Here is a 26,853-nt window from a genome sequence, read left to right on the forward strand (position 1 = left end):
GTCAACCACAGAATCCACACCAGGACAGTCAGAAGGCTCAACCTGCCCCGAAGAAAAACGAGGATGAAAACCAAAATTACAAAAGAAGGGCGAAACCAAGGTAGCCGAACTAGCCCGATTATTAAGGGCAAACTCGGCCAATGGCAAGAAAGCCACCCAATCATCCTGATCAGCAGACACAAAGCATCTCAGATAAGTTTCTAAAGTCTGATTAGTTCGCTCGGTTTAGCCATTTGTCTGAGGATGAAATGAGGAAGAAAAAGACAAATCAATGCCCAGCTTAGCACAAAAGGCCCGCCAAAACCGAGAAACAAACTGGGACCCTCTGTCGGACACAATATTCTCCGGAATACCATGCAAACGAACCACATGCTGAAAAAACAACGGAACCAAATCAGAAGAGGAAGGCAATTTAGGCAAAGGCACCAAATGGACCATCTTAGAGAACCGGTCACAACCCAGATGACAGACATCTTCTGGGAAACCGGAAGATCAGAAATAAAATCCATAGAAATATGCGTCCAGGGCCTCTCAGGGACCAGCAAAGGCAAAAGCAACCCACTAGCACGGGAACAACAAGGCTTGGCCCGCGCACAAGTCCCACAGGACTGCACAAAAGAACGCACATCACGTGACAAAGAAGGCCACCAAAAGGACCTACCAACCAAATCTCTGGTACCAAAAATACCAGGATGGCCAGCCAACACAGAACAATGGACCTCAGAAATCACTCTACTAGTCCATCTATCAGGAACAAAGTTTCCCCACTGGACAGCGGTCAGGTTTGTCAGCCTGAAATTCCTGAAGAACCCGTCGTAAATCAGGGGAAATGGCAGAAAGGACCACCCCTTTCAGAATGCCGACCGGTTCAAGGACCTCAGGAGAATCAGGCAAAAAACTCCTAGAGAAGGCATCAGCCTTAATATTCTTAGAACCCGGAAGATACGAGACCACGAAATCAAAACGGGAAAAAAACAAGGACCATCGAGCCTGTCTAGGATTCAGCCGCCTGGCAGACTCGAGGTGAATCAGATTTTTATGTTCGGTCAAGACCACAATACGGTGCTTAGCTCCCTCGAGCCAATGTCGCCACTCCTCAAACGCCCACTTCATAGCCAACAACTCCCGATTGCCGACATCATAATTGCGTTCAGCAGGCGAAAACTTACGGGAAAAGAAGGCACACGGTTTCATCAAGGAACCAACAGGATCTCTCTGAGACAAAACGGCCCCTGCCCCAATCTCAGAAGCGTCAACCTCAACCTGAAACGGAAGAGAAACATCTGGCGCAGAGGACCAATTCGTCACATCAGCGCCTTTCTTCGTCAAATCAGTCAAAAGGGTTTAACCACACTGGAGAAGTTAGCAATGAAACGGCGATAAAAATTAGCAAAGCCCAAAAATTTCTGAAGGCTCTTCAGAGATGTGGGTTGAATCCAATCATGAATGGCCTGAACCTTAACTGGATCCATCTCTATAGATGAGGGAGAAAAAAATAAAGCCCACAAAAGAAACCTTCTGCACTCCAAAGAGACACTTAGACCTCTTCACAAACAAAGCAGTATCACGAAGGATCTGAAATACCATCCTGACCTGTTTCACATGAGACTCCCAATCATCGGAAAAAATTAAAATGTCATCCAAATATACAATCATGAATTTATCAAGATAAGTCCGGAAGATATCGTGCATGAAGGACTGAAAAACAGATGGAGCATTAGAGAGCCCGAATGGCATCACAAGGTATTCAAAATGGCCTTCGGGCGTATTAAACACAGTTTTCCATTCATCACCCTGCTTAATACGAACAAGATTATATGCCCCCCGAAGGTCAATCTTAGTAAGCGAACTAGCCCCCTTAATCCTAGCAAACAAATCGGAAAGCAGAGGTAAAGGGTATTGATACTTGACCGTGATCTTATTCAAGAGGCGATAATCAATACAGGGTCTCAAGGAGCCATCCTTCTTAGCAACAAAAAAAAATCCTGCTCCCAACGGCGAAGAAGATGGCGGAATATGTCCTTTCTCCAAAGACTCCTTAACATAACTCCGCATGGCGGTATGTTCAGGCACAGACAGGTTGAAAGGTCGGCCCTTAGGAAACTTACAGCCTGGAATCAAGTCAATAGCACAATCACAGTCCCTATGTGGTGGAAGGGAACTGGACTTGGGCTCATCGAATACATCCTGAAAATCAGACAAAAACTCTGGAATTTCAGAAGTGGAAGAAGAGGAGATTGACATCAAAGGAACATCATTATGAACCCCCTGACATCCCCAACTAGTCACAGACATAGACTTCTAATCCAACACAGGATTATGTGCCTGCAACCACGGAAAACCCAGCACGATAGCATCATGTAAATTATGCAACACCAGAAATCGACAATCTTCCTGATAGGCTGGCGCCCTGCACATGGTCACCTGTGTCCAGAACTGGGGCTTATTTTTAGCCAAAGGTGTAGCATCAATCCCCCTTAAAGGAATAGGGTTCTGCAAAGACTGCAAGGGGAAACCACAACGCCTGGCAAACTCAAAGTCCATTAAGTTCAAGGCGGCGCCTGAATCCACAAACGCCATGACAGAAAATTATGATAATGAGCAGATCAAGGACACAGATAATACAAATTTAAGTTGTATAGTACTGATGGTAAATGAACTAGCGATCCTCTTTGTACGCCTAGGGCAGACTGAAATGACATGAGAAGCATCGCCACAATAAAAACACAACCTATTCTGACGTCTGAATCCCTGTTGTTCCGTTCTAGACAGAATCCTATCACACTGCATTGACTCAGGCATCTGCTCTGAGGACAACGCCACAGTGCGCACAGTTCTGCGCTCCCGCAAACGCCGATCAATCTGAATGGCCAGAGACATAGAATCACTCCGACCGAAAGGCGTGGGAAACCCCACCATAACATCTTTAACGGATTCAGAAAGACCCTTTCTGAAAATTGCCGCCAAAGCATCATCATTCCATTTAGTCAACACAGACCATTTTCTAAATTTCTGACAATACAATTCTGCCGCTTCTTGACCCTGAGACAGGACCAACAAGGTCTTCTCCGCTTGATCCACAGAATTTGGTTCATCATATAATAATCCTAAAGCCTGAAAAAAGGCGTCTACATTAAGCAAGGCCGGATTCCCAGATTCCAGGGAAAATGCCCAATCCTGAGGATCGCCACGCAGCAGGGAGATGACAATTTTAACCTGCTGAATGGAGTCACCAGAGGATCGAGGTCTCAGAGCAAAAAACAGTTTACAGTTGTTTTTAAAACTCAAAAATATGGACCTGTCCCCAAAAAACAAATCAGGAGTAGGAATCTTAGGCTCCAAAACTGGAGTCTGAACAATATAATCAGAAATACCCTGTACCCTAGCAGCAAGCTGGTCTACACGAGAAGCTAATCCCTGAACATCCATGCTAGCACAAGACTCCTCAGCCACCCAGAGAAAAACAGGGAAGAAAAGACAAAGCAGGCTACAGAAAAAAAAGGCTCCTTCTTCCCTTCTTCTGAGATGCATTTAACTCATTGTTGGCCAGTTGTACTGTTATGATCCGGTGACCTTGGAGCCGCATGAGACTTTCTCAGGAGTAGGTGGAACCTGTACTGACCGCAAACCCTAAACTGTCACCGCAACTAGAAGTAGCCGTGGGGTGTACCCGTGGGGTGTACCTAACACATCCTAGACACCTCGACATAGCCGGAGGACTAAATACCCCTATAGATGGAAATGGGAATTCTATCTTGCCTCAGAGCAGAACCCCAAAGGATAGGCAGCCCCCCACAAATATTGTCTGTGAGTATTAGAGGAAAGACACACGCGGGCAGAAATCAGGATTTAGTAAAAGAGGCCACACTAGCTAAATAGGAAAGGATAGGACAGAATACTAAGCGGTCAGTATTAAAACCCTAAAAATATCCACAGCAGATAATACAAAAATTCCACCATCTAACTAAAGACATGGAATATATATCTGCATCTCCTGAGAATCCAACATGACTGAAATATCCAAACACAGTCTAAGCTGGACAAGAAAAAACATTGAATAGTACTGAATTGTAAAGCACACAGCATGTGTGCTGTAGAAACAAAACAAGACACTTATCTTTGCTGATTTGGCAGCAGGGCAGAAGGAACCAGACAGAGATGCAAAACCTCCAAGAACAATGGACAACTGGCAAGGGCTAATGAATTCTGCACACCTAAATATCCCAGACAGAGCTGCAATCAGCAGGGACACCTGCCCAGGATTGCAACCCAGGGACAACTGCATTACTATCAACAACCACCGGAGGGAACCCAAGAGCAGAATTCACAACAGAGGTGGATCGCTGATGTTTTGGGAATGTGTGAGCTACAAAGGCACAGGAAACTTGGTCAAAGTTGAAGGAAAGATGAATGTAGCACCTTCTCAGCAAATACTGGAGGCAAATTTGCACTTATTAGCCCAGAAGCTGAGCATGGCATGTACTTGAACATTCCAACATGACAACGATCCAAAACACAAAACCAAGTCAACCTGTCATTGGCTACAGCAGAGCAAAGTGAAGGTTCTGGAGTGGCCATCTCAGTCTCCTGACCTCAATATCATTGAGCCACTCTGGGGAGATCTCAAGCCCGCAGTTCATGCTAGACAGCCCAGAAATTTACAGCAACTGGAGGCTTTTTGCCAAGAAGAGTGGGCAGCTTTACCACCTGAGAAAATAACCTCACCCACAACTACCACAAAAGATTTTAAGCTGTCATTGATCTTAGAGGGGGCAGTACACGGTATTAAGAAATGGGGTTTGTGAACTTTTGATCAGGGTCATTTGGATGTTTTGGGTTGTCATTATGATTTAAAGAGAGAAAACAGTAGTTTGACAATAAATGGCTTCACCCAACCACTAACCATGAGCGGAGAAAAATAAGTTTTGGTGTTATCATTCATATTTTCTGAAAAAAAGGCCAAGAAAGCAAAAATTCTCCCGGGGTATGTAAATTTTTGAGCACAACTGTACAATGGATGGGCTGCTATATTGACTACCTCCTATTCATTTGGAAAGGTCAACAGGAAAAAATTGCATAATTTTTGTCCTATTAATAACAACCTCTTTAATTTAAGATTTATCCACTGTCATAACAATTATACCAACAATTTTTTGGATATTACTTTACATGATGTGACAAAGTCACTGGTAAAGTGCTGGAGGGGAGATATGTGTCACTAAGCTTAATGGCGTCAGGGATATAAAGCCAGAGTATTTTCCTCCAGCACACTAAAATGTTCTGAGACCTTAACTAAAGTTGCACAAATGGGCTGGTTTTATGTGGACATTAATAGAGCGGGTGGGAGAATGTCCACCTTATCTCCACCTGCAGTGCCGGCACCACCGTGTCCTGACTGGACCTGTGTAATGTCACAATCATGTGATCAGTCACATTATGGAGGAGCAACATGTACTGGGGCATAAGTAGCTGGCTTCCAAAGACAGCAGTGTTCAGTGTGCCTGGAGAGGAAGCACTCCAGGAAAGTGTTTGTGCCCGTTGCTAACCGTGAATGGGCTGATCCCCGGCTAAGAGGCTTTTGCCCAGAGGGCCGTGTTTATTTTTTCCAACTTGGTTTATGCTGCCTTTAATAAACCAAGCACGTTCTTAAAGAGACAGTGTTCCATTTCTACCTCTGTGTCCAGCAAAGTGTGCCACCCTACCACAATGGGGATACCTCTAATAATAATGTCATAATAACACCATTTCGCAAACCAACAAATTTTAATGAGATGCTCCAGGCTAAGTCATGTCATCCTGCGCATGTCATAAAAAACATTCCCAAAGGAGAATTTATCCACAAAAGAAATAGTACTCAGAGGATTTTATTAAGGAAGCAGAAATAGTTATAAAATAGACTTTCATACAGAGGATACAATCCAGCATTATTAAACCATGCATTAACACAGGTGTCCCAAATCAATAGGACTGAATTACTTGACAAAGAGTTCCCTCGTGTACCATAAATGAGACATATATCTACAAATATTAAAAAAATAGATCTAATCCCAATAAAAACACAGATCAAATTTTCAACCAACTGAATTCAATTTCAGGATATAGTCAAAATAGTAAAAAGAAAATACCTACCTATCTTACAACAGGATAATAAATTAAAACAATCTGAAAAATACAAACAACATTAAATATATAGCCAAAAAAGCACCAACTCTTGGATATTTCCTCTCCCCTAGTTTGTTTAAACATAAAACACACATAACAACTGACACATGGTGATCATTAAAAGGTTGGGGTTTTTTTTAGATGTGGCAGTGACAAATGCATCTCATGTGCACATGCCCATAAAACCAATACTTTTACTTCCTTTTCCACTGGGCTTTCCCTCCCTATTAAAGATTTCATGAATTGCAACACAATGGGTGTCCTATACCTTATAGACTGCACCCAGTATCGTATTCAATACGTGGGTTGGACAATAAAAGCAAATCAGAAAACACACGTCTGAAGTGATTAATACAGCGGCGATCAATATCTCTGCAGTACCAAGACATTTTTCCCAATGTCACAAGGGAGACTTTTCTTCTCTTCAATTTAAAGGTACTGTCACACTCAGCGACGCTGCAGCGATATAGACAACGAGCCGATCGCTGCAGCGTCGCTGTTTAGGTCGCTGGGGAGCTGTCACGATCAGGGGAACGACTCCGCATCGTTGAAACTGGCTTCAACGATGCCGAAGTCCCCCTGCAGCATCCGGGTAACCAGGGTAAACATCGGGTTACTAAGTGCAGGGCCACGCTTAGTAACCCGATATTTACCCTGGTTACCATTGTAAAGGTAAAAAAAAAACACTACATACTCACCTTCTGATGTCTGTCACGTCCCCCGGCGTCCGCGCTGCTGCTCAGAGCTTCCTTCACTGAATGTGTCAGGGTCGGCAGAGCACAGCGGTGACGTCACCGCTGTGCTCGGCTTTACGGCCGGCACTGACACATTCAGTGCAGGAAGCTCTGAGCAGCAGCGCGGACGCCGGGGGACGTGACAGACATCAGAAGGTGAGTATGTACTGTTTTTTTTTTTACTTTTACAATGGTAACCAGGGTAAATATCGGGTTACTAAGCGCGGCCCTGCGCTTAGTAACCCGATGGCATTGATGGCATCGTTGCTTTTGCTGTCAAACACGACGATACACACCGACCTAACGACGAAATAAGGTGCTGGCCTTCTAGCTCCGACCAACGATATCACAGCGGGATCCAGATCGCTGCTGCGTGTCAAACACAACGATATCGCTATCCAGGACGCTGCAACGTCATGGATCGTTGTCGTTCTCGTTGGAAAGTTGTTCAGTGTGAAGGTACCTTAAGGCCATTCAAAAAGTCATCAAACCAGCAAGAGGAGGCAATTATGGAAGAATAATTCTGAACTGCGAATCCTTCTGGATTATTAAACTGAACACTAGGACTTCAGCTGGCCTAAATGTTAGGATATTAATTACACATCAAACACGATCTAGACATAGTCTAAAAGTAAATATATATAGTACAGACCAAAAGTTTGGACACACCTCATTTAAAGATTTTTCTGTATTTTCATGACTATGAAAATTGTACATTCACACTGAAGGCATCAAAACTATGAAGTAACACATGTGGAATTATATACTTAACAAAAAAGTATGAAACAACTGAAATGATGTCTTATATTCTAGGTTCTTCAAAGTAGCCACCTTTTGCTTTGATGGCTGCTTTGCACACTCTTGGCATTCTCTTGATGAGCTTCAAGAGGTAGTCACCGGGAATGGTCTTCCAACAATCTTGAAGGAGTTCCCAGAGATGCTTAGCACTTGTTGGCCCTTTTGCCTTCACTCTGCGGTCCAGCTCACCCCAAACCATCTCGATTGGGTTCAGGTCTGGTGACTGTAGAGGCCAGGTCATCTGGCGTAACACCCCATCACTCTCCTTCTTGGTCAAATAGCCCTTACACAGCCTGGAGGTGTGTTTGGGGTCATTGTCCTGTTGAAAAATAAATGATGGTCCAACTAAATGCAAACCGGATGGAATAGCATGCTGCTGCAAGATGCTGTGGTAGCCATGCTGGTTCAGTATGCCTTCAATTTTGAATAAATCCCCAACAGTGTCACCAGCAAAGAACCCCCACACCATCTCCTCCATGCTTCATGGTGGGAACCAGGCATGTAGAGTCCATCCGTTCACCTTTTCTGCGTCACACAAAGACACGGTGGTTGGAACCAAAGATCTCAAATTTGGACTCATCAGACCAAAGCACAGATTTCCACTGGTCTAATGTCCATTCCTTGTGTTCTTTAGCCCAAACAAGTCTCTTCTGCTTGTTGCCTGTCCTTAGCAGTGGTTTCCTAGCAGCTATTTTACCATGAAGGCCTGCTGCACAAAGTCTCCTCTTAACAGTTGTTGTAGAGATGTGTCTGCTGCTAGAACTCGGTATGACATTGACCTGGTCTCTAATCTGAGCTGCTGTTAACCTGTGATTTCTGAGGCTGGCGACTCGGATAAACTTATCCTCAGAAGCAGAGGTGACTCTTGGTCATCCTTTCCTGGGGAGGTCCTCATGTGAGCCAGTTTTTTTGTAGTGCTTGATGGTTTTTGCCACTGCACTTGGGGACACTTTCAAAGTTTTCCCAATTTTTCGGACTGACTGACCTTCATTTCTTAAAGTAATGATGGCCACTCGTTTTTCTTTACTTAGCTGCTTTTTTCTTGCCATAATACAAATTCTAACAGTCTATTCAGTAGGACTATCAGCTGTGTATCCACCAGACTTCTGCTCAACACAACTGATGGTCCCAACCCCATTTATAAGGCAAGAAATCCCACTTATTAAACCTGACAGGGCACACCTGTGAAGTGAAAACCATTCCCGGTGACTACCTCTTGAAGCTCATCAAGAGAATGCCAAGAGTGTGCAAAGCAGTCATCAAAGCAAAAGGCGGCTACTTTGAAGAACCTAGAATATAAGACATAATTTCAGTAGTTTCACACTTTTTTGTTAAGTATATCATTCCACATGTGTTAATTCATAATTTTGATGCCTTCAGTGTGAATGTACAATTTTCATAGTCCTGAAAATACAGAAAAATCTTTTAATGAGGTGTGTCCAAACTTTTGGTCTGTACTGTATATATTTATTTATTATGCACCCATTCACACAATGAAAGTAAGCCAGACAAATATTTCATTAAAATACCCAAAAGATATAGACCAATAAATATATGCTATGTATCTCCAAAATTAGCATAAATCAAACAAAAGGGAGCTACAGCCCAGCAAATAACCATAAAATTATATTTTTATTGTAATAATTAAAAACAAACAGTCATAAATATACAGAAAGGGGAGATTAGTACATGGCAGAGTGAACTCATGGTGATCCATATAATAAATTCGCATGGTGAGTTCATAAACGAAATCTAACACAATGCAACAATTATGGAGCAAATGTGCACCAGCAAGCTCTGGATTGTAGAGGTAAATTTACCAGAGTGGGCACAAAGCTACCAAAGTTATACGCAGGACAATGTATAGTTAAACACACTGATAGCTATATGCATGCACACACAAGTGTGTAGTCCCCGCACAGATAATAGTATGCAAGTATAATGTAGTGTGCTGAATGACATCCATATCAGGGAAACCCCATTAAGGTGCCAGTGCAATAAATTAGGTTCAATTGGGTATAAGTATGTATATATGTATGCAGGGAACAAACAGCTGTTAATTCATAATTTTGATGCCTTCAGTGTGAATGTACAATTTTCATAGTCCTGAAAATACAGAAAAATCTTTTAATGAGAAGGTGTGTCCAAACTTTTGGTCTGTAATGTATATATTTATTTATTATGCACCCATTCACACAATGAAAGTAAGCCAGACAAATATTTCATTAACCCTATGGTCAGCTCTGTTGATCTTGATTATCCCCAGGTGTTTCTCATAACTTTCATTGAATTTGCTTCATTGTGATTGGCGTGTTACTAACATGTGATTTTAAATGTTTTGTATATATTTGTAACTCCGGAACATGCACCATAACCATGAATAAGGCTTTCATTAGCCAAAACGCGTAGGTCTAATTTCTACGCTGATGGATGATATATATGCACACAATATACAACTGTTTTTAGATGACCAAATAAAAATGGATTTTTAACTACTTCAATCGAACCTCCTTACTTCAGGAACCTCCCCGCCTCAAGAACGTATCCTCGGTGAAACCAATTTGAATATTGACTCAGAGAAGGTATATTCTGGTTACAGGTGTTCACAGAATGAGAACATCAAAGCCGAGAAAAATTCTAATTCTCTACTATCTACCCTCCGGGAGGAAGAATCCAAATCCATCTTCGATTCTTCCAAGGGGATGGCTAGTCTTGCCGGGCTAAGAAATACTCAGCAATTCAAGGTTCTTGTTTCCAAACCCGCTCCATTCTGCTCTGATGATGTCCAGTTGGTGAAAAGCATCCTGACCAAGAAGACGGTGAGAGATGTAACTTTTCTTCCAGTGGTTTTGATAGTACGTGGTCCTGATGAGAGGTTGTGGGAGTTCGAAAGGAAGAGGCAGGCTCCATCTTCTCTGCAGGACGTCCTCGCTGCTTGAAGAGGAGGCGTAAAGGGGGAGTACTGCAACACCAATGGGCCTTCTACCTCCATGTGGGCATGCCAACATACTTACCGGCCATGGCAGCGTCCCCGTGCTCCTCTGCCTCCTACAGTGCATGCCGCACAGGCTTCCCTGCTTGTAAAGGGCAGCTGCAAAGATGCCCCAAGGCAGTAGCTGAGAGGCATCTTATATATAAGACACATTCCCCAATAGTGAGGTGCCTGAGCATCCCCTATAGCAGTGTTCCCCAACTCCAGTCCTCAAGAGCCACCAACAGGTCGTGTTTTCAGGATTTCCTTAGTATGGCCCAGGTGATGGAATTGTTGCCTGTATAGATGATGGAATTCTCACCTGGGCAATACCAAGGAAAACATGACCCGTTGGTGGCTCTTGAGGACCGAACTTGGGGAACACTGCCCTATAGCTTCCTTAGTGTTAGTGTGTGTGCAACTGTATGTTGCCAGGTCCCCCACCCTCAGTCTGTACCGTTTCCCATAACCCGTGCATTTGAATGAAAATCTATCCCCGAATTCCACATTGTCCGTTCTATAAGTCTCTGAATCCTGCCTGTCAGTGACTCCGGTCCTGGGTTCCTGTTCAGCGAACCCGACCCTTAGGGTTGGCAGCTGTGGTACTGGGGACTGCATAGGAGTGGTACCTGGCGGCTACCTGCAGCTCAAGAGTGAGTCCACCATCAGGAGCTCCAGTGAACACCAGGTAGCCACGTAGCTACGACCCTCCTAGGCAAGCCCGGCCCCACTGCACAGTGGGTACACCACCTGCGAGAATGACAACTACTATAGCACACACATACTGCTAAGATTATATATACACTGCTCAAAAAAATAAAGGGAACACTTAAACAACAGAATATAACAACAAGTAAATCAAACTTCTGAGAAATCAAACTGTCCACTTAGGAACCAACACTGTTTGACAATCAATTTCACATGCTGTTGTGCAAATGGAATAGACAACAGATGGAAATTATTGGCAATTATCAAGACACCCTCAATAAAGGAGTGGTTCTGCAGGTGGGGACCACAGACCACATCTCAGTACCAATAATTTCTGGCTGATGTTTTGGTGACTTTTGAATATTGGTTGTGCTTTCACACTCGTGGTAGCATGAGACGGACTCTACAACCCACACAAATGGTTCAGGTAGTGCAGCTCATCCAGGATGGCACATCAATGCGAGCTGTGGCAAGGTCTGCTGTGTCTGTCAGCGTAGTGTCCAGAGGCTTGAAGCGCCACCAGGAGACAGGCCAGTACACCAGGAGACATGGAGGGGGCCGTAGGAGGGCAACAACCCAGCAACAGGACCGCTACCTCCGCCTTTGTGCAAGGAGGAACAGGAGGAGCACTGCCGGAGCACTGCCAGAGCCCTGCAAAATGACCTCCAGCAGGCCACAAATGTGCATGTGTCTGCACAAACAGAAACCGACTCCATGAGGATGGTCTGAGTGCCCGACATCCACAGAAGGGGGTTGTGACCACAGCCCAACACCGTGCAGGACGCTTGGCATTTGCCACAGAACACCAGGATTGGCAAATTCGCCACTGGCGCCCTGTGCTCTTCACAGATGAAAGTAGGTTCACACTGAGCACATTTGACAGAGTCTGGAGACACTGTGGAGAGCGATCTGCTGCCTGCAACATCCTTCAGCATGACCGGTTTGACAGTGGGTCAGTAATGGTGTGGGGTGGCATTTCTTTGGAGGTTCGCGCTCCCTCCATGTGCTCGCCAGAGGTAGCCTGACTGCCATTAGGTACCGAGATGAGATCCTCGGACCCCTTGTGAGACCATATGCTGGTGCAGTTGGCCCTGGGTTCCTCCTAATGCAGGACAATGTCAGACCTCATGTGGCCGGAGTGTGTCAGCAGTTCCTGCAAGATGACGGCATTGAAGCTATGGACTGGCCCGCCCATTCCCCTGAACTGAATCCGATTGAACACATCCGGGACATCATGTCTCTAACCATCCACCAACGTCACGTTGCACCACAGACTGTCCAGTTGGTCTTTAGTCCAGGTCTGAGAGGAGATCCCTCAAAAGACCATCCGCCGCCTCATCAGGAGCATGCCAGGCATTGTACAGTAGGGCGGTTATACAGACACGTGGAGGCCACACACAATACTGAGCATCATTTCCTTGTCATGAGGCATTTCCACTGAAGTTGGATCAGCCTGTAATTTGATTTTCCACTTTGATTTTGAGTATCATTCCAAATCCAGACATCCATGGGATATTAATTTTGATTTACATTGACAATTGTTATGTTTTATTGTTCTGAACACATTCCACTATGCAATGAATAAAAATTGCAACTGGAATATTTCATTCAGAGATATCTAGGATGTGGTATTTTAGTGTTCCCTTTATTTTTTTGAGCAGTGTATATACATACATACATAAATAGTATTACTATATCACACACATGCCTAATGCCACTATATACACACACAATAGTAACAGGTCACACACCTAGCGCCACTACATACGTACATGGTACTAGATCACACACATACTGCCACTGTATAAAGTCATGGCTAAAAGTGTTGGCACTCTTGAAATTGTTCCAATTACGGTATTTCTTACAGGCAATTGTTGCAATTACACATTTCGTTATACACACGCTTATCTCCTTTGTGTGTATTGGAACACAAAAAAAAAACAGAAAAGGAGGCAAACTGGACATCATTTCACACAAAACCTCAAAAATGGTCTCGATAAAATTGTTGGCACCCTCAACTTAACATTTGGTTGCACACCCTTTGGAATAAATAACTGCAATCAATCACTTCCTATACCCACCAACAAGCTTCTTACACCTCTCAACTAGAATTTTGGGCCACTCTTCTTATGCAATCTGCTCCAGGTCTCTCATATATGAAGGCGCCTTCTCCCAACAGCAATTTTGAGAGCTCTCCACAGGTGCTCGTTGGGATTTAGATCCGGATTCGCTGCTGGCCACTGCACAACTCTCCAGCACTTTGTTTCCATCCATTTCTGGGTGCTTCTTGATGTATGTTTGGGGTCACTGTGCTGCTGGAAGACCCATGACCTAGAATGCAAACCCAGCTTTCTGACATGGGCATTACATTGCGACCAAGAATCCTTTGGTAATCTTCAGATTTAATGATGCCTTGTACACAGTCACACTGCCAGAGACAGGAAGAGTACCCCAAAACATTGGCACCTCTGCCATATTTGATTGTAGGTACTGTGCTCTTATTTTCATAAGCCTCATTCCATTTTTGGTAACCAGTAGAATGATGTGCTTTACCAAAAAGCTCTATCTTGGTCTCATCTGTCCACAAGATGCTTTCCCAGAAGGATCTTGGCTTACTCACGTACATTTTGGCAAACTCAAGTCTAACTTTTCTATACCTGTGTCAGCAGTGGTGTCCTCCTGGGTTTCCTGCCATAGCATTTGATTACATTTAAATGTCAGCGAATTGTTCACGCTGACACTTGTCAGAACCGCAGGTGGCACACATGGTTCGTGGACCCACTGTGCCACAGGGCCAGGCCTGGCCAGGAAGGGGAGTAGCTAAACGGCTACCTGGTGTTCACTGGAGTTCCTGCTGACCCAGGGGTCAGGTTCCCTGACGTGGACTCAGGCTTCTTTCAGACTGGGCTGATTTGGAGACTGATCTTAGCAGTCTGGATACATGAAATACTCGGATAGGCACACATACAGACACATGGCTTTCGGATACTGGTACTAGGACCGGGGAACAATGTTCAGGACTTGCAAAGCAAGGACCAGGGATTCTGGTTAAGGACTGGGCACGCAAGGACCCGCGGACCTAACAACTCTCTATCAGGAGAAACTACACACTAATGAATACTGTGGCTTCGGCGACATTAGAGAGAGCTTTATATAAAAGATGCCTCCCAGCAATTGTCTGGGAGGCATCTTGCAGGTGTACTCAGATACTAAATGCCTCTCGGCTATTGGCTTGGGGCATTTTACCATGCCCCTGTAAGAGCTAAGAGTGCTGCCAGGAAGTGCAGGAGGCATGCCATCCAACGGAGAGGAGACTGCGCGGCGGCAGTGCTATGTCGGCATCCCTGCATATGGGAAGGAGGAAAGTCATGCAGGGACGTCGGCATTATCGTTACAACACTGATGCACCCTGAGCCTGTAGGATGGCTTGAATTCCTTTGGAACATGATTGGGGTTCTTATCCACCATCTAGATCATCCTGTGCTGCAACCTTTCATCATTTTTTCTCCGGGGAGACTAGATGCAGTCTCACGGGTTGTAAACTTCTTGATTATGTTGTGCACCTTTTATGAAGGAATATCAAGATCTCTGGAGATGGACAACCCCTTCTTGATCTCAATGTTTGGCCCCCGATAAGATAAAAAAAGCTTATACTCACCTCCCATGCCTGCGTCATTCCAGCAGTGTCAGTATGCACAGTCCCGTGGCTCTCGTTGGGTTGTGATGACGTGAACCTGGTGCCCAATCAGCACTGACACCAGCGTTGATTGGGGACCGGGCACCACGTGAGGTCCTGGACCACTAATGCCGACACCTCTGGAACGGCGCAGGCACAGGAGGTGAGTATAGGGTTTATAGAGTTTTGTTTTATCGGGGCCAAACATTTAGATCGAGAAGGGGTTGTCCTGGTAGTGGACAGCCCCTCTAATTGTAGTAGCACACACACAGTTGAGGCCATCACAAGCGAGAAATGTAGATTGCAATATGTGGGGTGCACCACCAGACCGATACGAAGAGGTATCTCAGACCATATATATGAAGTGCAAAATATAACTACTCGCAGCTTATCAGGTTCTTCTCAACACTTCCTTAATCATCACAAGGGTGATGTCACCACACCGAGGGTATGTGCACACGTTGGAAAAGAGGTGCAGAATTTTCTGCACAAAATCCGCATCTCCTGGCAGAATCCGCAGCCGCGGATTTGCAGTGGTTTTTATGCAGATTTTGTGCGGTTTTTACGCAGAATTGATGTGGATTTTGTGCGGATTTTGCCACTGCGGATTTTTAACATGGAGCGGTGCAGAAACGTTGCAGATCCACACAAAAGAAGTGACATGCACTTCTTTGAAATCCGCAGGAATTCCGCACTGATTTTTCCAAACCATCTTTTTTTTTCCCATTGCTTAACATTGTACTGTACACCACAGTGCGGATCTGCAGCGTTTCGGCGCAGAAAAATCGCTGCGGATCCGCAGCAAATCCTCATCGTGTGCACATAGCCTAAAGTTTAACGCCAATGAAAGATTCCTCCACCCAAATAGGGAGGGGAGAGATCACGTATTTACATAAAAAAGAAGCATTATTAGACACTAGAACCCCTAAAGGTATGAATATTAGGACGGATCTTCTATATATACATGGAGTTCTAGTTTTTTGAATTCCTTCTTTATACTGATGAATAGTGATTTGTTCCCGTCACTTCTGTGCCAATACTATTTAGTGGAACTGTTTGCGCCGAGGGACCATGCTGCACTCTGATTAAGAACATGACTGTTCGGAACGCGCAAGTTGCACATATTCCCGGGAATGTGGAGGTTTTTTTATTTGAAATGATGCAATAAACAGTTGTTTTTAATTACATCCCTCGGATTAATTGCTGGATAAACCTCTTCAGTTTCTCTCAGTCTGTTGCCGGCAGCCATTTTTCCTTGAACTGCCAGAGGGTCATCTCTCCACGAATTGGTGAGCTGGATTATTTTTCTTTTTTGTATGCCTTAATATTCATGTATACACATAAATCGTACCGCTAAATACACACACGCACACCTACATACTGCTACATATATACACACACACACCTATGTAGTACTATATGCACACACCTATGTACTGCTATGTACACGCACCTATGTACTACTATATACACGCGCGCACCTATGTACTACTATATACACGCGCGCACCTATGTACTACTATATACACACGCACCTATGTACTACTATATACACACACACACACCTATGTACTACCATATACACACGCCTATGTACTACTATATACACACGCACCTATGTACTACTATATACACACACACCTATGTACTACTATATACACACGCACCTATGTACTACTATATACACACACACACCTATGTACTACCATATACACACGCCTATGTACTACTATATACACACGCACCTATGTACTACTATATACACACACACCTATGTACTACTATATACACGCGCGCACCTATGTACTACTATATACACACACACACACCTATGTACTACTATATACACGCGTGCACCTATGTACTAATATATACACACACACACACACCTATGTACTACTATATACACACACACACACCTATGTACTACTATATACACACGCCTATGTACTACTATATACACACACACACCTATGTACTACTATATACACGCGCGCACCTATGTACTACTATATACACACACACACCTATGTACTACTATATACACGCGCGCACCTATGTACTACTATATACACACACACACCTATGTACTACTATCTACAGGCGCGCACCTATGTACTACTATATACATACACACCTATGTACTACTATATACACACGCCTATGTACTACTATATACACACACGCCTATGTTCTACTATATACACACGCCCCTATGTACTACTATATACACACACACCTATGTACTACTATATACACGCGCGCACCTATGTACTACTATCTACACGCGCGCACCTATGTACTACTATATACACACACACCTATGTACTACTATATACACACGCACCTATGTACTACTATATACACACACACCTATGTACTACTATATACACACACACACCTATGTACTACTATATACACGCGCGCACCTATGTACTACTATATACACACACACACACCTATGTACTACTATATACACGCGCGCACCTATGTACTACTATATACACACACACACCTATGTACTACTATCTACACGCGCGCACCTATGTACTACTATATACACACGCCTATGTACTACTACATACACACACAGCTATGTACTACTATATACACGCACCTATGTACTACTATATACACGCACCTATGTACTACTATATACACGCACCTATGTACTACTATACACACACCTATGCACTACTATATACACACACACACAGCTATGTACTACTATATACACACACACCTATACTACTATATACACACACACCTATGTACTACTATATACACGCGCGCACCTATGTACTACTATATACACACACCTATGTACTACTATATACACACACCTATGCACTACTATATACACGCGCGCACCTATGTACTACTATATATACACACACACACACTCCCTATGTACTACTACATACACAAACGCACCTATGTACTACTATATACACACACACCTATGCACTACTATATACACACACACCTATGTACTACTATATACACACACCTATGTACTACTATATACACACCTATGTACTACTATATACACACACACCTATGTACTACTATATACACGCGCACCTATGTACTACTATATACACACCCCTATGTACTACTATATACACACCTATGTACTACTATATACACACACACACCCCTATGTACTACTATATACACGCACACACCTATGTACTACTATATACACACACACACCCCTATGTACTACTATATACACACACGCACCTATGTACTACTATATACACGCGCACACCTATGTACTACTATATACACACCTATGTACTACTATATACACACACACCCCTATGTACTACTATATACACGCACACACCTATGTACTACTATATACACACACACACACCCCTATGTACTACTATATACACACACGCACCTATGTACTACTATATACACACACACACCTATGTACTACTATATACACACACCTATGTACGACTACATACACGCACGCACCTATGTACTACTATATACACACACCTACAGTTGTGGCCAAAAGTATTCACACCCCTGCACTTCTGTCAGATAATAAATACTCAGTTTCTTCCTGAAAAAGATTGCAAACACAAATTCTTTGTTATTATTATCTTCATTTAATTTGTCTTAAATGAAAAAAACACAAAAAGAATTGTCCTAAAGCCAAATTGGATATAATTCCACACCAAACATAAAAAAGGGGGTGGACAAAAGTATTGGCGCTGTTCGAAAAATCATGTGATGCTTCTCTAATTAGTGTAATTAACAGCTCCTGTAACTTACCTGTGGCACCTAACAGGTGTTGGCAATAACTAACTCACACTTGCAGCCGGTTGACATGGATTAAAGTTGACTCAACCTCTGTCCTGTGTCCTTGTGTGTACCACATTGAGCATGGAGAAAACAAAGAAGACCAAAGAACTGTCTGAGGACTTGAGAAACCAAATTGTGAGGAAGCATGAGCAATCTCAAGGCTACAAGTCCATCTCCAAAGACCTGAATGTTCCTGTGTCTACCCTGCGCAGTGTCATCAAGAAGTTTAAAGCCCATGGCACTGTGGCTAACCTCCCTAGATGTGGACGGAAAAGAAAAATTGACAAGAGATTTCACCGCAAGATTGTGCGGATGTTGGATAAAGAACCTCGACAAACATCCAAACAAGTTCAAGCTGCCCTGCAGTCCGAGGGTACAACAGTGTCAACCCATACTATCCGTCGGCGTCTGAATGAAAAGGGACTGTATGGTAGGAGACCCAGGAAGACCCCACTTCTTACCCCGAGACATAAAAAAGCCAGGCTGGAGTTTGCCAAAACTTACCTGAAAAAGCCTAAAACGTTTTGGAAGAATGTTCTCTGGTCAGATGAGGCAAAGTAGAGTTTTTTGGGCAAAGGCATCAACATAGAGTTTACAGGAGAAAAAAAGAGGCATTCAAAGAAAAGAACACGGTCCCTACAGTCAAACATGGCGGAGGTTCCCTGATGTTTTGGGGTTGCTTTGCTGCCTCTGGACTGCTTGACCGTGTGCATGGCATTATGAAGTCTGAAGACTACCAACAAATTTTGCAGCATAATGTAGGACCCAGTGTGAGAAAGCTGGGTCTCCCTCAGAGGTCATGGGTCTTCCAGCAGGACAATGACCCAAAACACACTTCAAAAAGCACTAGAAAATGGTTTGAGAGAAAGCACTGGAGACTTCTATGGTGGCCAGCAATGAGTCCAGACCTGAATCCCATAGAACACCTGTGGAGAGATCTAAAAATGGCAGTTTGGAGAAGGCATCCTTCAAATATCAGGGACCTGGAGCCGTTTGCCAAAGAAGAATGGTCTAAAATTCCAGCAGAGCATTGTAAGAAACTTATTGATGGTTACCGGAAGCGGTTGGTCGCAGTTATTTTGGCTAAAGGTTGTGCAACCAAGTATTAGGCTGAGGGTGCCAATACTTTTGTCCGGCCCATTTTTGGAGTTTTGTGTGAAATGATCAATGTTTTGCTTTTTGCTTCATTCTCTTTTGTGTTTTTTCATTTAAGAAAAATTAAATGAAGATAATAATAATACCAAAGAATTTGTGATTGCAATCATTTTCAGGAAGAAACTGAGTATTATCTGACAGAATTGCAGGGGTGTCAATACTTTTGGCCACAACTGTATGTACTACTATATACACACGCACACCTATGTACTGCTATATATACACACGCGCCTATGTACACACATATATGGGACGTTTATATACAAAAATAATGCTACCAGCGATAAGAGAATATTCCCAGGCCCTTGGTCCAGCCGCCATGTTAGTAGTCCCCCCAGCCGGCCTCCCACCAGCCTGAATCCCGGGGGCCTCTGCTGACAGTCACGATTGCGGTGTTATCGCCTCCATTCTGCATGTGGACGAGGTCACGGTGCACTTCCGTCGGCGGCTGACAGGCGGCAGCACTCTCCGGGCTGAGTCTCCCGGACTTGTCTCTGTCACCTCTTCTCATTGGTTCTGAAGCATCTATATAAGTAGCGGACTGCTGGGCAAGCAGCTGCCAGACAAGACAGCAGCGCCACGTGTGCACGGTAGGAGGGCGGGGCGGTGACGTCACGGCGCCGCTGTTATCAGCTGTGTGCGGCGGCTGCTACTCGGGGCGCTAATTACTAATCATTAGTCCTCTAATGAGGAGGGGGGGGGGAGGTGTCCGCACCGGCCGGGGATGGAGACCTGTATTAGAAATTGTGTTCCCGCTGCTTCATAGCACAGGGTCAGGCCGGGGAACTGCTTGTATAGCAATTACCTCCATGTCAGCTGGTCTGTCTGTATGTGACTGCTGCCATATGTGAGGTATATAGCTGCATCCTATGGAATAATGGGCAGCCTATGTCTGTGTGTGTGCATGTATGTATGTGTGTGTATCTATCTATCTATCTATCTATCTATATATATCTCTATCATTACTGGTATGTATGTATGTATCATGTAATTATGGGCAGCCTATATCTGTGTGTATGTATCATGTAAGTATGGGCAGCCTATATCTATACAGTATTTACAGGTGTGTAATATTATTATTTATTATTATTTATTTATATCGCACCATTAATTCCATGGTGCTGTACATGAGAATATAAATATATACGTATAGTTATATTACACACTGTACACATAAGCTGCCCATTATTCCATGATATATACACATGTAGTTTAGTGTCTCTCTATATACATACACACCTATTATTCTCTAGTACATGTGGCAGTACAGTGTGTATATACCATATGTAGTGTCTATAGCTCTATCCTATGGAACAATGGGCAGCCTATACCTGTGTGTGTATATCTAGCATTACTGGTGTGCATGTATATATCATGTAATTATGGTCAGCCTATATCTATACAGTATGTGTAATGTGTATCTATATTACACATATACACTATAGATACAAGCTGCCCGTAATCTAGTTACACCAGTAATGTATGTATATTATTCCATGTGTATTCCTCATACATGCGCGCACACCCCTCTATAGTGTGTGGCAGCACAGTGTATGTCTGATACGTGGCCACTAAGGTGTATACGGCATTGAATATATCAGCCGTTCCTCCGGTCACACCCCATGCCTCATCTATAGAATTCTCGCTTATACGGCAGTGCTTGTATTTAATATTCATATAGTCACTGTTCACCTCAGTGTGTGGACGGTGGTTGCTTGCTCTCTTCTTTCTGTTAGTGGCTGCTGTGTTTCTTCTTGGAGCTGATGCTTGGGAGGTAGTTATTGCGCGCTCCTCCCATCAGCCTAACATCGTCCGTACCCACATCCTGTCACATCGCTGCGTCCTAGGAGAATGTGCTGCTCTCCCTTTGGACGCAGTCGCCCTACTGTATAAATGGGAGCCCAATGCACGGACTGGCCGGCGGCTCACACGAGCAGAGCGTGATGGCCGCATAGAAGTGCAAAGATCGGGATAGCCGCTGGCCAGTCCATGCATTGTGGTCCGATCTATGACTGCACCCGTAGGGTGGGAAAAGGCAGTGAGTCTTTGGGGTAACGGTCCTTATGACCTCCTGCTGGCAAAGACACAGCAGTGGGGAGTCGGCGTGGTTGGCTCCATCAACCACTTTCGTGCTGCGGTCAATGGTGACCATGGCTGATAAGGAGTTTGACAGGAAATCGGTTTGTGATTACCAGGAACCAATGGTTGCTATGGCAAAATAAGCCTAACACTGGTCTCTGCTTCTAGATCAAAGCCTAATGGACCATGTCAGAGGCGTAATCTTAGGCTGCCTGCCAGTATAAAGCCTCATTCAGACATCTGATGCACGTGCTGGTCACAGGTCTTCTGACCCGAGTGTGACGGCCCATAGGAATATAAGTAACGCAGTGCATTATATGTGGGACCAACGGGTCATGTATTCGAGTCCCTTGTGAGACTAGCCGGACAGGCGGGTCCCGGCAGCTTCTCCCTGCCCGCTGTGACAGGAGGCAGGGACCGTGAGCCAGCGCCGATTGGGCACCGTCATCACGTGTCCTTCCACCGCATTACAGCCCAGGACCACGAGTGCCGACACAGGAGGAGATATAGGTTTGTTTTTTTGTCGGGGCCAAACCTTGTTTGACAAGGGGTTGTCATAGTAGTGGATAGCCCCTTTAAGGGTGTGTGCACACGTGCAGTACTTGCAGCAGAGTTTTTGCTGTAAATACAGTAGTGTTGGCAAGCAAAAAATCTCTGTAAAAGCTGTGCTTATTGATGAGTCTTTTTTAGTGATGAGCGAGTGTACTTGTTGCTCGGGTGATCTCCGAGTATTTATGACTGCTCGGAGATTTAGTTTTCATCGCGGCAGCTGGATGATTTACAGCTACTAGACAGCTTGAACACATGTGGGGATTTCCTAGCAACCAGGCAACCCCCACATGTACTCTGCCTGGCTAATAGTTGTAAATCATTCAGCTGCTGTGATGAAAACTAAATCTCTGAACACTAACAAATACTTGGAGACTACTGTCGGGAAAACCCGAGCAACAAGTGTACTCGCTCATCACTAGTCTTTCCCATTTATTTGAAAAAAAACTCAAAGAATTGACCTGCTGGAGACTTGAAAATGCTTCACATCTGCAAAGAAAAGCTGCGCGTGCATAAGATTTCAGAAATCCGTCATTTTGCTGCTACTGTAAAACGACACAACATTTGAACTTATCCAAATACTGCCCGAAGGACTTCCTAGAATTGTGCACTTTTTTTTTTTTCCAGGCGGATTCTGACTCAGAAACTGCCTAAGAAACCTATTAACATTAAAAGAAAAAATAAATAAATAAACCTAAGCATTTGTGTGTAAAAAAGATTCGCTGTACACATGACTTGACTACTTCAGGTTTCTAAAAACACCAAGAAGTTAAGCGACGGGTCCATTCTTCTGATGGTCTCTGCTGGGTAGATGCTCTGTACTTTACAATGCAAGCCAGGGAGAAAACCCTCCAAAAGAACTGCGGGGGGATAAAACTGTTAGAAAAAACCCTCAAAAAATGGCTAAAAAAATTACACAATGGACATTTAAAGAAAAAAAAACAAAAAACCAAAACTCCTTAACCCCTTAATGACCGCCAATATGTCTTTTTACTGAAACTGAGATATGAGACTAGCATCCCCATACAGGAGACAATCCAGCCGCTGTCGGCTGTACATTATAACTGACAACTTGCTGCATCAGCCACAATCAGTGTTGGCACAGACCATGGCCATTTAACCTCTTAGATGCTGCTGTCAATATTGACTACATATAAATGGGTAACTGTGGCGGCTTCTTTAACCCCATCGGCACCCTGAGATCGTGATCGTGTGATCTTGATATTTGCCATGGCAATTCACGACCAAATAGCGCCTTAGTCTGCAAAAGTTAGCGACATTTAGGTGGCAAAAATACTTTTTTTCATACCTGCGATGGGGTCCATCAGCCAGCCCCAGTGTAGCGCTGCTCCTGGGATCGGATCCGCTTCCTCCTCCTTGGGGGCTCTCGGACCGGGCACCATGCTGCTGAAAACCATTTCCCAGCGGGGCCAGTGTAACAGTGGCCGCGTCCGGCCGTGTCACTTCCGGCCGTGTCATCTCCGGGCTCCAGTGTTTGCTGGGTGGCAGAATTCAGTGGCGGCCTCATGGAGAGGCCCTTTGACAGCACGGTCGAGGATGAGCAGGATCAACCAGGTAAAGAGCGCATATAAGGGGGGAGGGCGCTGTATGTACCACCAGCCATCCTGAAATTAAGGAGCACCCGGTCAGTGTGCTCTTTCAATGGAGGAAACAGCCAGACCTGAGGGACCAGAGCAGAGCCAGGGGCACCTGAGTAGGCTTCTCACACAGCCGTACCACAATGCCATTCTATTCCCCTATACATTCAGAGGTAATGCCGAAATCACTGTGTGTTTTAGGAAGAGCCTTCCACCCCGTCAGCAGAAAATAATAATTCTGGGAAAAGTAAATGTCCCATTTGCACCGCTAAATTGCCAGAAAACTGGCAGAAACCGCTCTGTAAATCCTGTACATTTGATTGTTGGGGAAGAGCAGACATCACTTATGACCAGCATGAGGTCAATGATAAGACAGGAGGTCCAGGCTTCCATCTCAAGCCTGAATCTCCCTCATACCAGCCAAACGGAACCGCAGAGATTGCGAAAAAGGCTTAGGGGAATCCAGCCCCTCGGATGATGATATTTCGGAAAATTCGGATCAGGATGAAAAGGAAGATTCTATAGGAAGAGGGAAAAGAGATCTCTTTTCAGCAGCAGACACAGATGAGCTCCTGCATGCAGTATGCAACACTATGCAGTTAGTAACAGACACAGTAATGACACCAAGATAAAAAACTATTATTATATCCCAATTAAAATTAATATCCAGGATTTGTAATAAATGGGTCACCACATGTGCCAAGATTATAGTGTAGAACCACTAAAAGGAAAAAAAAATGGAGCATTTTTCAACACTATGCAGTTGCAGGACACCCCGGAAGAAGTCTCTATACAGGATGAAATGTTTGGCGGTCCGCGTTCCCAGCTCACTAGAGTTTTCCCAGTTAATAACCACATCCGGTCCATGATCCAAGAGGAGTGGCAGGAGGCAGAAAAGAGGCTGCTAGTGCTGAGGGACTTTAGTCTCCAATTGCCTTTCAACCCAGAGGATATAAAAACTTGGGATGAAGTACCCAAGATAGACATGCCATTGGCCAAACTGGCAAAGAAGACGGCGATCCCGTTCGAGGACTCTTCCGGACTGAAGGAACCAATGGATTGTAAGGCAGATGGACTACTGATGAGAGCCTGGGAGTTTTCAGCAGCGATAATTCGGGCCAACATTGCAGCAACTGCTGTAGCCCGGTCCATGCATTTATGGATGGACAATTTGGAGGAACATCTCAAAGCAAAAACTTCCAGAGATGTCATACTTAAGTCTCTGCCTTTTTGTTAAAGCTTGCAACAGGATTCATGGCAGAAGCATCAGCAGAGTATGTGCGATTCGCAGCCAGGAGCGTGTCATTATCTAATGCGGCCAGAAGAGCAATCTGGCTAAAGACTTGGTTAGGGAATATTCAGTCAAAAAATAAACTGCAATCCCATTGGGGTAAAGTGTTTAGGCCAATTTTAGATGACATGCTAGAAAAGGCCTCGGATAAGAAAAAAGGGTTCCCTGAGGAGAATGCGAGAAAGTATCAGCCCTTTCGTAGATCCCGTCCAGGTCAAGAGGGAAACAGAAGACTGGGAGGTGGAGCTATCCCAAGGGGGGGGGGGGGCAGAGTAGAGACTGAATCTGCCCAGGTCCAGGCTCAGGAAAGTCAATAAATGACGCCATCAGAGTGGGAGGTCGGTTAAAGGAGTTTCTAGGGGGTTGGCAGAAAATACCTCCGAATCCCTGGATTCTTCATACAATTGGCCAGGGTTACAAAGTAGAGTTCACCAGCCTACCCCCAGAAAGGTTCATAGTAACCAAATCCCATCCTCTATTAGACTCCCCTATGTGGACAGACATCCAGGAGCTACTAAAAATAGATGTAGTCCTTGCAGTTCCCGCTCCAGAGAGAAGCAAGGGTCATTACTCGAGTCTCTTTTCAATAAAGAAACCATCAGGATACTCCCGAAATATCATAAATCTCAAACCCCTGGACAAGTGGTTTAAATACAAGAGATTCAAAATTGAGTCCATAAAATCCACTATACCCCTGATAGACAAGGGCATGGTGATGTGCACTTTAGACTTGAAGAGTGCATACTACCATGTCCCAATCCACACTTCCTATCAGAAATATTTAAGATTCGCCCTGATAAACCAGGAGATAATCCATAATTTTCAATTCCGGTGCCTCCCCTTTTGCCTTGCTTCAGCCCCCAGAATTTTTACCAAGCTGATGTTAGAAATGGTGGCTTACTTAAGAAGCCACGGTATAACCATAGTACCATATCTGGATGACTTTTTGGTAGTGGCGAGATCCGAGAAACAACTCAGGATCGACTGCCACTTCACAATCTCCATGCTGCAGGAGCTAGGGTGGATCCTAAATTGAGAAATCAAATTTGGTCCCACAATCCAGAATAAAATTTTTGGGAGTCATATTAGATTCCCACATCAGAGCATATTTTTTTTGCCAGAAGGAAGACAAACCACAATAATCAAAAATGTCTGCCGGTTCAGAAAGAATCCGTCCTCTATAAGAGAAGCAATGAGGATTCTGGGTTTAATGACGGCTTGTATTCCCTGCGTGAAGTGGAGTCAATTTCACTTTCAAGGGTTGCAGAAGGAGGTTCTGAAGACCTGGGACAGAAGGCAGAGTTCCT

At 44.3% G+C, this 26,853-nt stretch overlaps 1 protein-coding gene across 1 annotated transcript in view; it reads left to right on the forward strand.

Moving 5' to 3' along the window:
- The first annotated feature begins 20,568 nt into the window (after positions 1-20,568).
- The window catches only part of PLPP5 (phospholipid phosphatase 5), a 34,010-nt gene continuing 27,725 nt past the window's right edge, over positions 20,569-26,853 (forward strand). Inside the window, exon 1 of the mRNA XM_077262250.1 lies at positions 20,569-20,619. The gene's annotated coding sequence lies outside the window, so the exon portion shown is untranslated. The remainder of the gene's footprint in view (positions 20,620-26,853) is intronic.

The sequence above is a fragment of the Ranitomeya variabilis genome, chromosome 5 (assembly GCF_051348905.1).
Source record: "Ranitomeya variabilis isolate aRanVar5 chromosome 5, aRanVar5.hap1, whole genome shotgun sequence".
Taxonomy (NCBI): domain Eukaryota; kingdom Metazoa; phylum Chordata; class Amphibia; order Anura; family Dendrobatidae; genus Ranitomeya; species Ranitomeya variabilis.